Source organism: Pleuronectes platessa, chromosome 7, assembly GCF_947347685.1.
Source record: "Pleuronectes platessa chromosome 7, fPlePla1.1, whole genome shotgun sequence".
Taxonomy (NCBI): Eukaryota; Metazoa; Chordata; class Actinopteri; order Pleuronectiformes; family Pleuronectidae; genus Pleuronectes; species Pleuronectes platessa.
This window is the reverse complement of record NC_070632.1, coordinates 13,174,220-13,184,673: the sequence shown is the minus strand read 5'-3', so window position 1 is coordinate 13,184,673 and position 10,454 is coordinate 13,174,220. Positions and strand designations below refer to the sequence as shown.

Below are 10,454 nucleotides of genomic sequence, written 5' to 3'. Positions count from 1 at the left end.
GGAAAAAGGGGGTTGAAAGTGTATGGTGTGTAAAGTGAGAGCCTCAGGTCTGTTTAGGGCAAGTGGAGCTTTAGTCAGCTTTGCATGCCACTTAAGTGGCTTCCTGTAGCTTGCTTTATAGACACCAGCAACACTGTTTGAGCCTTTAAAATTAAATAGATGTATCACATACTTTATTTTTGCACAGTCAGACAGATTACAACTGCACTTTCTAAAACAATTGCTTATATCCCTTGATGGTAATATCATTTTTTTATATAGATGTTTTCAGTAAAGAAGAAAATAACCCTCTATATCAAAAAAACACAAACTGCTAAATGGACACTAAACACTATTTGCAATTTCAATGTTTTACCTTGGATTTGAAAAATTCTCCAAAATTGGGAGAATGGCAACTTGCCTTGAAGTAAAGTAGAGCATATCTGTGTTTACAATAGGTTTGCAACCATACGACATTTTCAGAGTGTTAAAACCTTCTCACAACAGACTTTAGTATCATGATGTGTCACACTTATTATCATGTTTAATGACAGGATCAAATGGTTGTTTTCATTAAAGATTATTATGCTGATGTTTTTCTCTATTGATTGATAGATTCTTTGTTTTGTGAAAATTCAGAAACTATTCAGAGTTGGGCTAGGTTTTCAGAATAGTTGCCAATTAACTGTAGGTGTGTGACAGCGCAGCAACGCCGCTCCTTTGACCTTTAACTCACTCACTCACTTCTGTTAGCCCCCCCGAGCTGAGAAAGTTTATGTTTCTCTATGGGGTCAGATCAGGGTCAGTGTGTCTGTTAGTAAAACAGAGGTTACACACTGAAGCGACAACAGAGATGTAGCTCGTATCTGTGATGTGGGAAATAATTTGGTTTCCTGCATCCATGGTGGTGACAGATCTCTGAAAAAAAAACAAAGTACAATGTATTTCATGAGTCACCCATCAGTCTGCGTTCTGTCTATTTATAGCTGTATGAAACTGCACAAGACGGATGTTGTTGTTCATTTACTTAATAACCTTTCCCTGCGGTTTAACCTAACCAGGTTGTCTTTGTGTTTAATCCACACCAAACTGTGATGCTTCCATAACATTAACTGTGTGTTTATTGTCAGTACCATGACGACAAAATCTGGTATGCCTGCCATGTAATATGCAAGGTGGGGACAGATGGCCGCAATAGCCTGAGACACACCAAGCTAAAGCTTTTTGCCACTAGGGTTGCAAGCAAAACATTTTATTGTATTATTTATATCGAAAAAATGTTATGGCAGACACCCATCCAATAGACATATGATAACGTTAGCATTCAACGTTAGGTGAATTTAAGTACAGTATCCTTTCTACTTTAACCTCTGTTTTGGTCTCCACCAACTCCAAAACATCACAGAATGAGGATACCAACCTGCAGTTTTTCACCATGAGCGACATCATTTCACATTACACAGTTGTTAATGGCAACAGTATAACAGTTGTTGATATTAGAATATAGATCTTAAAAAGGTGTTTTGTATTTTTCTCACAGCAACCATCCTTATCCGTACAATAACATTCTCAATAATACATTCATAGTTTGGCACTGTTGTGCAAAGGGCTGAATACATATAACATACTATGTACCTAAAATGTGCTGTCCTCTCTGACAGTAAAAACACAGACCTCCTGGGCAAAAGAAATCCTGCTTGACTTTGTGGGAAATCTATATAGTGACAGGTTAACTGTATCCTCTTAGGCAAGCATTCTTGATGGAGTCCCTGAAGTATCAAAACGATTATGAGAGCCATGGGCTGCCACTGGAAACAAATTCACTGACACGCTGATAAAATCCCTGCCCCGTGTTTATATGCCATTTTGCAAAGAAATCAGAAAAGGTAATCATGTATGGAAGCCGAGGTTAAGAATCAATGTAACAGTCTATTAAGTTTAATGTAGATATGTAGAATAAGCATATGCAGAGAGACATTAGCATAAATCTTGGTTACACACGAGTGGTGCAGTGCACTCTATTCTCTCCCTGCAGTCAAGTCTAATGACAAATACTGTGAATGAGCCATGCCAGCCTGCCGACGACTCACTTGAGCTCTCAATTAGACCCCTTACCAGTACAGCTCCTCTACCAGTCCATTCAGAACTGTTAGGGTTAGGGTTATTATCACATTTGCTAAAACCAAATGTGACAAAAAAGGATCCAGAAACCCATTGGATAATAAGTAAATCCCAAATTCTCTCTCCACAGTAGCGTTCTTGTCGAGTACTTGATCACAAATATAAATATCAAGAGTTTTTTCATCCATTTGGATCAATTTACATTTAAAGGTGTTGACAAAAGCTGTTATTTACAACGCATTGTCTTATTCAAATATACTATGGTTGCTCACGCAACAGAATTTTATGGAAACTGCAGTTGGCATTTTGCAATTGACAATTGTGTGTTGCGTTCAAGTGCTCTTTCTTCGTAAAAATACAAAAATGATTTACCATTTACTCCATCAATGCGGTTTATGCCATCTGAGATGAAGCTCATTTGATTGAACAATGTAAATTTTGTTTTATTTGTTTTTTTTATAAAATTATTATATTCATGTAAAATCACAATTAGTAATTCTCTTTAGACATATTAAAATGTTAAATAAACCATTAACCAGCTTAGGCAAACTTTAGAACACTTGATAAAAGTGTATTTATAGATTAAGTGTGTCACACTCTAATTTAGTAAATAACAAATAAAAGCAATAGGAAATGAACACTTGAACATAAATCAGCGTGATAAATGCTAGTTTTCGGTCGGCCTCTGCTAACATGAAGGGGGAGGGGTTTACAACCCATAATGCTGCTAACCTCAAGGGGGTCATGAAGATGTTTTGGCTTCAATTTTGAGGATCTGTCATGTTGTCTATATTTACTCTACAGTCATTGGTCAACACTGACAATTACCAGCACACTGCTATTAACATTATTATAAAAGTGATATATCACATGATAGCAAACCCACACTAAATTGAGTGGGTGCTCCTTGTAGTGCCTCAGGGGCTAATTGGATTGGTGTTTAGCAATGACCTGCAGATGAGGCAAAGATTACCTCCATGCATAAAATTGTCTTTGTTTTCTCTGTTGTCTTGGCTGTCCCTTCCTTCCTTGGTCAATCTTGCCTCCTCCTCCCCCAGCTGCACAGGCCATCGAAGGAGTCATGCAAGCGTACCTTTGTCCCTGCATGGGAGGAAGAAGAAATGATCTGGTATTAAATTTCAATAACACGTTTTCCCAGGTCCTCCAGAGTACAAGCAATCAAGGGTTAAATTGGATCTGTAACGTATGCTCGGTGACCCACAAATCGCTTACCCATCAAACAGACTCATTACGAGCCGGCAAGCAGATGAGTGTTTGTGAGCCTTGCCTCTGAGCGGTGGGGATTGTGTGTATTACCGCTAACACGACTGAGGTATTTAAATTTTGATTTTTTCGTAATGGGTTTTGACATGTTTCATTTCCTCTGGGGGAAGCGCTCGAGACCTCCGAAAGTAAATGTTGCTAAAAAGTCATCAAGGCAGAATATTAAAATGCCATCAAATAAGAATTTCACTAATGCGATGGGGCTTGGGCTTCAGGTACGCAGGGCCGGGGTCAGAGGGGCTTGGTTCTGGGAGAAACACTATTTGTTCCCCTTGGCTGCCTTCTTTCCCTCTTAAATAAATTATTAAACTACTTCAATTCCCCCCCTCCTCCTGCCTCTCAGCCTGTCCACCTCATGTGCCTCACATAGCTTAGCCTTATCTTTTGAACTGAAAGGCCAGCAAGGGGAGGAAGTGGCAGAGCACTCAAGGCTGTCACCCTGTGTGTTTTGCCTCATAATAACGCCGTGCATTTAAAAACAACAAGTGATCGGATTCACTGACATCGTTCTGAACAATTTCAGACCTCAAAATGGAGACCGGTGAACCTGAGTTCTCACACTTTCCGCTCTCTGTTTTGACTTTTATCGCCAAGGTTTAAACCATTGCATCGCTGCTGGTTTTTGTATTCCATGGGTACTCCTTTTGAGGCCATTACCAAGCTGACAACCCACCAGCTGTCACTAATTGCCCACTAATGGGGTTTGGTGGTCTGATGGTTTGTCTGTGAGGGGCGTTCCAATTCCACACCGGAGGTCCTTCTGCCTTGCCAAATCAAAGGGGACACATTTAAAAAAGCATGTCATGTTATTCTGTTATATTATCTCTTGCTGCACCTCTACGATAACGACTAATTTACGGGGCAATATAGTCGGTGACGGAGATTTCTTGCGTGTGCAATTAATCCCCGATTATTTAATATTCACCTGACATTACCTAGCATTGTTTTAAAAAAGACGGCAACACTTGCTTTGTTGGTGGCAACAGCCATTATCATGCATGATATTTTCTAATCCTTGTCATTGAAATCCTTGCAGGAGACAAGAGGGGCTCGTGTCTGCCCTCTGCGTCAGCCAGCCCGCTAATAGATGTGAGAAGGTCATCTGGCATTAGTGGCAAAAGTACGTTAGCATTTGTGCTGAGCGTCTCTTGCCAGACTGTGTGCATGTTTGAAGGCGCTTGGACAAGCAGGCCCTTTCATGGTGATGAATGGTTTTTTTCAAGCGTTCTGCTCCCTAGTTATGAGAAGGGTGACCTGGTCATTGGATGACTTTATGAAGCTATAAAAAATGTATGTCAGTCTGCAGTCTCTAATGCCATCCCTAAATGGGGGAAGGGGGGCAGGAGTAGCTTGAATGGTAAAAAGGCCATATGAATAGCTCTTTCACTGCCCTTCTCCACTTATCTGACTATGTCCTTGTCATCAAGACAGTTTTTAATTCTTATTTTTACCATTTCTCCGGGTTATATTTAGTTTAGGGCTACGAGCCAGTATTTCTACACAGTATTTTACAGTTCAGTACAATCTACTAAGTTGTAATTTGAGTGTTGATACAGTCATCTCAGGTAATGTGTCATTTAGTGTTGGTCTCAATTTACAGGTCGAGCTTGATTCAATTTTCTCATCCACATATACATTAATCAGTTAACCATGTCTGCATTGTGTAATGCTGCATAATTGCACAACTTGTGTAACAATGTGTATTATGCTACATAACCAGTCATTCATTGGCTGTTTGCTTGATAACATTGTCAGAACACCAGTGTACTGATCCATGATTTTCTCCTCATCCACATGTGACATGGCTGGATGCCATTAATCACAAATGTCTCCTTTTTAATAAATATGCAAATTCATATTAGCCAAATGGCGTTACAGCTTTTGTGTCATTAATAAATAATGAGCTGCTTTGTTGGATATCTAAGGTATGTAGATACAAACTCTTCCCACCAGCAAACGATGCACAGCTAGCAAGAACGTTGGACTGGATTTTAGATGTTTATGTTTTACACATTCTGGCGTCGCTGAAGTTACATAAAAGTAGGCACTGAGCTCACCACTGTTCATACACATGTTGAAACTAAAAAAATCTATAGGCAAAGCTTTTAGGTCTGATTTAGCCTCAAATGGAACAGTAAATAGTTTACCCAACATACACTATCTAAGACTTAAAGATAATATGAAACCTATAATTGTTTCTGTAGCATGCAAAAATAAAATGTAAAACATTATAAGAAATTCTCTTTAATTAAAAAAAACAACAATTATTGAGTGCATGTTATTTTCTTGCCATAAATAGATTCACAGTCTTTTTGATATTTATTTTTGTATCTATTCTTATATTACAAGGACTGTTAATTCAGATCCAGTCTAAGAGCTCACAGGTGTTAACTCGACTGCGTAGGAAAGAATAAACCATCTCTAACCTCCATATCCAATATTTTTTCTTCTGTATATTGTGGCTGTCAAGGGAAGAGCAATAATGACAGAAGGTTATACCAGGGAGGCTAAATATGCAGCAGACAGAAGGTACCAGTGAATCTCATTACAGGCTGTTTGCTGTTTGGTGCTGTTATGCATCTGCATTGGTATTTTGGTTTTCTCAATCTTGCCTTTGATATGCTATAACAGCTTTTAGCGTTAGCATTTCAGAAAATAGGTTTTAAACAGTTATTTACATTATATATTGTTAAAACAAAAACTCTAATTATTACATGTTAGTAAATATGTTTTTTATTTACATAGAAAAACTATATTTTTTTAACTATATAATGTATTTATAAGTGACTGTCGCATAACCATAACATCTTGTGACACTCATAGCTCTTATACAAAGTGCAGGCTATTACCTCTTCCATAAATAGAAGAAATATTTGTTCTAATATTTACTAAAAATGTGTTAAAAAGGGGTGAACCTGTCAAAGTCTTGAAATTCTTAAATAGTTGTGTGGTGAGCGACCTGGTGTTTAAAATATAACAGGATTACCAGGAAGATTAGAAATAAAGGAATTTTACCATTATCAGAGTGGAGAGGCAAAAGTGAGGTGTGGGGGGCTGAACTGCCTGACTCTGTCTCTTGGTGAGCAATCAATCATGGGCCTCTCTGCAGTGTCTCTGATCTGAAAACAGCTGTAATCTGTGGTCATTGTTGCTCGAGTAGATTGTTTGCCAAACTATTACCATAACTGTCAGCCCAAATCAGAGAAATAATCTCATGGCGCCGGACAGATGCGGTTCCTCTGCATTATTGATACGGTCATCTGAGAGAGAGGGGGAATTATAAAACATAGTTCTATTTACAAAGGGAGATTGGCTTGGTCCTTGAGAGTGAGTGAGCGGGACAGGCACCTCTAGAAAGTGAGATATAGCCAAGTTCAGCAGGAAAAAAACAAATTTCCTGGCTCTTTTAGGGTCAACTCACCCCATGGGTCCACTTCCTCTCGGAAAATGAGTCGCCAGAATACACAATGGACTGATTTCTGTGAAGTGCCTCCACATGCACCTGTTTAAGGGCTTAAGAGAAAAAATATATACGTTTTTTTATATTGTTACATGACTCACAATGCGTGTGTGTACTCCAGTATTCATAGTTTACCTACATTTGATGTCTTTTATGCCGAAATAAATGAAATTCAAGAGTGTGACAGAAAAAAAAAAGAGCCTTTAGCGCAACATTGAACGTTTTTCATTAGAGAAACATGCTTGTGCTTTGTGGAAAGGTTGTGAACCTAAGCAACAAATGCATGTTTATTTAGCAGCCCTGCCAAGTCAGTGTGACTGGCTAAGTTTCAGTCTGTTAGGGTGGCCAATGGAAAAAGTCCCACATCTTGAAATTGCAATGCCTTTCGAATGTAAGTAGAGCAACGTACAAGGTTGTTGGTGTCAGCGTTTAGACACACAATCCCCTAAGGTTGGTGAAAGAAAGAAATAAGAGGGAGGGAAGGAAGAAAGAAAGTGTATGTATTTTATGTACATATACTCTTTCTTTCATATTGGAACATTGTTTTCCATTGTTTAGATAGTGACCATTAACACTATAAAACATTTTATTTACAAGTTTAATTTGTGTTGTTACGTATGCAGAGAAAAAAGACACAAAACATTATTAGGATTCTACTGACTGACTTGGGTTACCAGGCTTGTTTCCTACCAAAGCTCATCCTCAACCATTTGCCAAACTTCCCTTTGTGGAAACATGTGGCCCTTGTTGGCAAAGGGCATAAATTGGCAGGATCCTGAGAAAGCGATTACAAGTACTGGCATATGGAAGAACAAATAGTTCCTCATTCGGTGCATCAGGTCTGTGCCATCTTCATGGACTAAAAAAGAGACATGATGGATGTGTGGAAGTGCTGACTGGGCTGGTGCCAGACACAGCTGATGTGCAGCACACTGCATGACCCTTCTGTCTGTAGTGAATATCCTTCTAACAATATCATTAGTAGTTTTTGTGTTTCTGCTCATATTAGCTTTACATACCAGTTTCCCACATTCAGGATTGCAGTGATTTGAACAGGGGTTGCATGGTGTTTTCCTTTTTAAATGATTGTTAGATATTGCACCTTTTCCATGATGTTGAGATCAGTTGTGCCTTTCATTTTATAATGCAACCACGTTTTAAATCATTTTACTGTATAATCATTTTATAAACAACAATATAACAGCACAATTGCAATTTTATCCAGGTCAACTCCTGAAATACAAATACATTAATACTACCATAGCTGCCACTGTGGTTAGTAGTTGACTGGCCATGAACAATATTTCATCCAGAATCATCAGGTTTAAACAACATTGTGCTCTCAACATTCAGGAATGGTGCAACAACAATCCTTATGTGTACAATACTTTCTTATAGAAAACTATTTGCCACCATTCTAATTCTTTTTTTTCTAGTTTCATGCGCTATGATAAGATCATATTAATGCACAATTGTGACACTCATGTGAACTCATAACTTCTTGTGCAGGCTTCAGACGTCATTGCGCTGACAATGTTCGCGAGATTAGCTGATTAAGTATTTGATGTAGTCAAAAAGATTCAGAATATTGTTATTATATTCGGGCAAATCTAACGAAATGGAGATTAGTTTCATCTTTTCCTGTCTTTACCTGTTCTGTGGACATACAAAGAAAAAGACACCTCATTTAGGTCATCACGAGTACTTTGCCAAAAACCCGGTTATTACTATAATAATCAGCGATCATTAAACAATGTAACAGACACTGCAAGTTTTTAGATTTGGGAAACCACAATCAGAAATATTCTCAGTCAACCTGGTTGCTTTGTTTATATTTTATTTTCAAAATTATTACATCAGAAAGTACATACCGGACTATTTTATACAACCTCATAATGTTCCATTGGAAAGTTCTTAATAAACATTTTGCATTACTTATCTGTGAAAGGCCACTACAGTATGATTACAATGTGTTATTCAGTTAGTCAACACAAACTGGGTTAGGTTGTGTCAGCAAAATGAAGTTATGGTACCGATTGGGCGATTATAAAGGCTTAGCTCAGCTTTGCAAAAGACTTCACTTAAGAAAGCCAACATTCTTTTATTAGTGTGTGCCTGGTAGCAAAATAAAGAATAACTAGTTCTAAGAATTATACGAGCACACTCAAGGCCCTGACCTCCACATACTAGGTTTTCACCTTTAGCAAACTACTTCCCTTAGTCTACACTGAATATTTAAATCTATATAACTTATTGGCCTCACAGGAATGTACTGTAAGGATACTATACATGACATTCAGTTAGTCTAAGAAAATAGTTTCCCTTCACTTTCTGACATTTATAACTTAAATGAAACTGTGCGTTTACTGCAGATTAATAATGTATAGGATATGTATGTATGGGATATGTATGTATGTGTCACGGCTGGTCTTACTTTGAAGACAGAAACTCAAACCTCAGTGCATAATAAAATTGTTCTCACTGTCTTCATCGATGTTTAACTTTCTTCATGGCTGTCACCTTATAGATGACAGTCGGTGACAGAGGGAGTTCGAACTCCTTCGATCCATAATTTACACCTGTTAGTGGACTCTCCCGTCATTTGTGAGTATACTCGGGCTTAAAGGTTAACAAAAGAGAAACAGGGCAAGCTCTGTTGCCGCTACAACAGATCAATGTCAAGTAAATAACCTTTTCTACCTTATTTCCTGACTCGTATTGATCCGTCTCTCCCTCCCACGTCCGCCTCCTGCACTCTGTTCTTTCACGTGACACCTCGCTCTCCCCTCCCCGTCTCCTCCACCCTGCCATATTTGCAACACTTTTGAGAGACTCTTAACAGTGTAGAGAAGTTTTTTTTCCCTCACAATTATCAGATCTGAAGATTAGTTCCTGTTAAAATTGTCAACACACAGGCGGTTAGTGTTTAAACAGTGCATCAGTAAACAGGCCTACTGAAACATCTAGTTGAAAATGAAATATTCAAAATTAAACCCCAAATAGATTATGCCTCCTCACACAAGTGCCCATGTAAAACAAAGGTGCAATTTGAATACCATTCAATTTTTGTTTTTGTTGTTATGAACAGGGGCAATCAGACCTTGTAACGATTTTTTTTCATTGGATCTTGATACTTTATTTACTAAACAATAAATCAATCATCTAAAAACAAAAACAACTGGAAACATTGGTGTTCAGTTTATACACTTCAGTCAGATTCCTCCTCACATTTGCCTTTTCCAACCACAAAGCTAATAGGGGGCAGGGTCTTTGTACTGGAGCTCCACGGGCTCCATTGGCACCATTACTGCCATTAGTAAAACACCCATTCTTATTAAAGGGAGCAGCAGTGGAGTCAGTGGTGGTGTGTGTGGTTTAGGGCTTAACAACACGAGAAGTATAAAACCTCTCAGGCAGCCTGCAGTGTTCATTACTCCATGCAACACAAAGGCATCGGACTGAACAAACAATATACCAGCATTTGGCTGTTTTGAGAGCTTTACCATTGTAGGAGGCATGTGTGTGCTCAGGAAATGTCTGATCTGACAGGACAAGTTCAGAAGTTACCAAAGAACATGACTCATCTTCTTGGGACCATGAATATCCAGAT

At 38.5% G+C, this 10,454-nt stretch overlaps 1 long non-coding RNA gene across 1 annotated transcript; it reads right to left on the bottom strand.

Annotated features, from left to right (window-relative positions):
* Positions 1 to 551: 551 nt before the first annotated feature.
* On the bottom strand, positions 552 to 9,591 carry LOC128444523 (uncharacterized). The gene is made up of 3 exons (XR_008339156.1): positions 9,545 to 9,591; positions 3,074 to 3,201; positions 552 to 897 (listed from the first exon to the last, which is right to left on the bottom strand). It is a non-coding gene; the product is annotated as an uncharacterized LOC128444523 (long non-coding RNA).
* Positions 9,592 to 10,454: the final 863 nt, after the last annotated feature.